The following is a 4,325-nucleotide window of genomic DNA, read 5'->3' as shown; positions in this document are numbered from 1 at the left end:
TGTAACCTCAGCAATGTAACAGTATATAGTGAACATGTTTTTAAGCTACCTCTGTGCTCTTTGGCTGTGTGCTAAAAGCATCCCAGTGCTGGATTATTTTGTCCTTTTATCCTTTATTAAAATTTTAAAAATTATAAAGAGTGAACTCTGTTTATCACATCAGTGAAGCTTAAGCTGATCTGCATCCAGGTGTTTTGGGACCTGCTGGGGGAGGCCATCGAGGTAAGCGTGGGGCTACCGCAGTGGAGGCCAAGTATTTCAACACAATAGCATAATCAGCAACGTTAATTAATTTTGTATTCTTCATGCAAGCCTCAGCCTAAAGAACGCTACCAGCCTCTACTAGGATTAATAATACGCATAGTAAGTGTTACTAGTATTAATATTTAGGTAAGAACTGTTAGTGTTAACACTGGCAGTCAGTGTGTTAGCTGGTGTTTACTGTGAAGCTCTGCTCTCCCACAGTATGACAAGGTCCTGAAGCTGTCCTCAGGTGCGCAGTTAGGTGAGCACTGCTGTCCTTACCACGGTCCCCCGATGGAGCCACGCTCCAGAGACGGGCAGCAGTGACTCTGCAGAGGCCTTCCCAAGGTGACAGAGCTCGCCCTCCTTCCCATCTGCAGTCAGGGGATGTGAAGGCAACCATTGCTGTCCTCGGCTTCATCATCTCCAGTGCAGCCAAGCACAGTATAGACAATGAGTCTCTGTCAAGTGAGCTGCAGCAGCTGGGACTGCCCAAAGGCAGGGGAAGCCCTCAGGGTGGCACCATCAGCCAGACCTGCTGGGATGTTGCTGACAGTTCCCAGCCCTGCCTTCTTCACAGCCAGATGGAGGGCAGGCTGCCTGCTGTGCTGTCCTCCATCACCTCCCTTCTGTACCATCAGTCCCTGGGGGCTCCTCAGGTGCTTTGGTGAGGTTTGGCAGCTGCAGGTCTGGTGTGAGCAGAGGGATTCTTCTCTTGTCTCCCCTCATGAGCAAAGCATGCCAGCCAGCTGTGCTGTTTTACATGTGACTGACCCACAAAATTGCAGGAGACTGAGGACTCGTAACGGGTGCAGGACAGGTTCAAAAGCAACTTGGGACAAAACCTCTGTCTTTGTCAGTCCAAAGGGACAGCAGAGCTCACATCTGCTCACAATAATCCTCTGGGGAGTGGAGCAATGTCTGTATGGAAAGATGACTGGGGGTAAAATCAGTGGAAACCGAGAAGTTACATTTGTATCCTAACAGGAGCTATAATGGGACAGAAATTTTAGGGTAAAATACAGGTGCTGTTCCCAGGATGGAGCTGGGTTGGCATGCTCCACGATGATTCCCCATGCAACCATAAGGACCTGCTAAGGGTGGTGGAGTGGAGTGGGGCACCACAACCAGGCTCTGCCAAAATCTTTGCAGGGGCAGCAACTCCATGGTAATTTGAAGCTTATTAATTGCATAGCAAGGGCTATTTGGCATATGTAGGAACACTTTCCAACCTAGCGTCTGAAGACCAATTTAGAGGAGGCGCCTCTAAGTCGAAAGCCAGCCAGACCTTATGTTCTTAGCACCATTCATTTAGAAGAAATCCTGTGACATTTGCAAATTTAAGAGGTGACACCCCCATTCAGACCATGGCTCCTGGGTGCGAACAATAGCTCTTTACAACAGCAAGGAAATCTGCACGCCCTAGTGTCTCAAGGTCACTTCACCTGAGAGTCCAGAGACCCAAATCCAGCCAGAGTCCTAGTTCCCAAAAAACTTCTGCTATAAGAAATCCTTCAAAGTGTGCAATTCTAGGAGTGGAAATCCTACAGGAAACATGAGGCTTCAGGCTGCAAATGGGATCTCTTTTCCACACAATGGAAAACTCAGCAAGCCCTTCTGGCAAGACCAGTTCACAGGAGGCCCACAATTCTCAAGGGCCAGGCTTGAGAGATCCGACTCCATGGAAGCTTTAATCTGAGAAAAATCCTGTGATGTTGGTACTTTTAAAAGGCAGAATGGCACATTTAGACCCTGGCTGATGCTTTGGAGAGTGATTCTTTTACACAGTAAATAATGATTTCATTCCAATGTCTGTAGGTCACTTTGGAAACAGCCCCTGAAACCCAAGACCAAGAAGAGCCATACTTCATGACAGCTGCCATCTGGGAGGAATCCTATGACATTTGTGATTCAAGAAATTGAACCCAAAATTTCAACAGCTGATATGCAGATGCAAAAGACTGCTGTTTTCCTGAGATAAGAAATACTCCAAACCTAACATTCTGAAGGAGTTCAGAATACACACCCAGGACTGTCATACCCCCCAAAGCGCTACCTCCTGGCAGATTGTCTCTATGGTAAACCCTGTCACACTAGAAATGTTAGGAAGCAGAATGCAAACTACAGCACAAGCACCTGTAAGGAAAAGGTACCTCTGTTCATGAGATAGAACCCTTTCTGTTCCCTTCAGCCCCTGCAGCTGTTCTCATGCTTTCAGGGCACTTGATTGGTTCATTCCTAGATAAAACTTATGTCTTTATTTTCAAAGCTATTACCCATCTCTAGTCAGAGTTTCCTACATTCCTGTATACAAATAAGTGGATAGAGAGAGGGTTTCTTTCCAAATGAATTTAGAGATAAATTCCTTTTCTTTGCCAATACCTATAAAAATGAAAACCTTGACAGGTTTTAGTATTCTACACCTACCCCTCCCTGTGAAATTTATGGCAGTTTTGGGTCCCTCTGGGAGACGACATCCAGCATGTCATGCTGGACTGTTCTAGAGAGTAATTTTCAAATGTAAGCTTAGCAAAGTTTGAATTGACTTGTCCAGAGAAAACACCTACAAGTGAACACCTACACCTGCCTACAAAGAGCTAACAAGCCCCTGGCAGCTGCCAGCATCAAAGCACAGCGGATGTTTCTAATACAGGGTAAGGATAACAATATCACCTTCTGTTCTCTCCAGCTTCTTTTCCCTGCAGTCATATTTTGCTTCTTATGATTTTTTTAGTCTCTGTATCTTCTTGGACAGCACCGAGCCCGACGACAAGGATACGAGAGCCTTTCCCTGCCGTGCGGAGAGAACCAGGAAAACAGTTAAAATAAGAACAGGGCAGTTTGAAATTCATACTTGCAACAAAAGCAGCGCCTAACCAACAGAACAGAAATAAACAAAGCATGATACCTCCCTGGGGACAGTAGACTTACAAACTCTCCAGGATTTACAATTCCAGCGACCAACCCCTTCAGGACAGCAGCCAAGTGTCCCGTGGGGTGGTGCTGCACCAAAGAACCATCTGAGAGGTTCCAAAGAGTGAAATGCACAATATTTTGCAAAGACAAAAAATCTTGCAAAATAACAAAAATACAATAGATGTAAACTACAGGGCAAGAGTACAAGTGTTACCTTTGGGAGCTGGAACCATCCAGGTGAGCACCTGATAACTGGATCCTCACCAGAGTTTGAACCCTTCAGGACACAGAAGTGTTTTCCCCAGAAATTTCACAGACTGAGTTTTGACAGAAGCACGCTCGCCGGATCCTCAGAAACGTCGCCCATTCTCCAGGTGTCTGGAGAGAACTGCAAATGGCTCTCACGTAGTTGGAGCTAGTTCTGTAAGGTCTCAGGGTGAATTTCACCAGATGCAACTGAATTGGGCAACTCCCAGTGAGACAGAAGGAACCCAAAGCTTGTTTTACCCAAACCTTGGGTAAGCACAGCTCCAGCAAATACTGAGGAAACAGACATAACAGGGTAAAAATAATAAAACTATTGCTTTTTCTTTAATCTTGCCTTTTTTTTTTTTTATTCAGATGAGCAAAACAATGAAGGAGAAGGTGAAAAACTCACCATTACTGAACATTTCATCATCTGTAAGCTGAGCATCCTTAGCATAGAGGACTCCAGAGTTAAAATTCACTGATCCCTGGGAAATAAAACCAAATATATGACAAACAGTCAAACAGAAGGCATAAAAATTTGTTTCCTCTACGGACTTTCAAGTATGTATCTTTGTATATATCCTACACATTACAACATACACTTTATACCATCTCCTAATATATAATAATTTACCTTTAAACTTTGATAGTATAGTGTGGAGAAATGGCTCCATGACAGAGGTCACACAGACATTCGCTTGTTAGCCGACCAGGAGCTGGGAAAGTACCGAACACAGGTAGTTTGAGTTTTGCACCTGCAAGATAGCGTGTGCCTGGGCCTAGCTGGGTAGGATAACAAGTAGACAGAGAGACGAGGGAAATAGGGAATGTAGGCCCAAAGGAATGAGGAAGAGTTGATGGTATAGTTTAACCAATAGATCGCTTGGCTTACAGAATATTCATAAGCTTATTATGTG

The 4,325-nt window shown here is 44.9% G+C and overlaps 1 long non-coding RNA gene across 3 annotated transcripts; it reads right to left on the bottom strand.

Moving 5' to 3' along the window:
• Positions 1 to 561: 561 nt before the first annotated feature.
• On the bottom strand, positions 562 to 4,107 carry LOC134431498 (uncharacterized). 3 transcript variants are annotated; one of them, XR_010030999.1, is made up of 5 exons: positions 4,043 to 4,107; positions 3,818 to 3,893; positions 3,374 to 3,699; positions 2,917 to 3,034; positions 1,533 to 2,080 (listed from the first exon to the last, which is right to left on the bottom strand). It is a non-coding gene; the product is annotated as an uncharacterized LOC134431498 (long non-coding RNA). The 3 variants fall into 3 exon arrangements; XR_010031000.1 differs by lacking the exons at positions 1,533 to 2,080; positions 4,043 to 4,107 and adding an exon at positions 562 to 1,164 and having other exon boundaries at positions 3,818 to 4,029; XR_010030998.1 differs by lacking the exon at positions 4,043 to 4,107 and having other exon boundaries at positions 3,818 to 4,029.
• Positions 4,108 to 4,325: the final 218 nt, after the last annotated feature.

This window comes from Melospiza melodia, chromosome W, assembly GCF_035770615.1.
Source record: "Melospiza melodia melodia isolate bMelMel2 chromosome W, bMelMel2.pri, whole genome shotgun sequence".
NCBI lineage: Eukaryota > Metazoa > Chordata > Aves > Passeriformes > Passerellidae > Melospiza > Melospiza melodia.
This window is presented reverse-complemented; position numbering and strand designations above follow the sequence as displayed.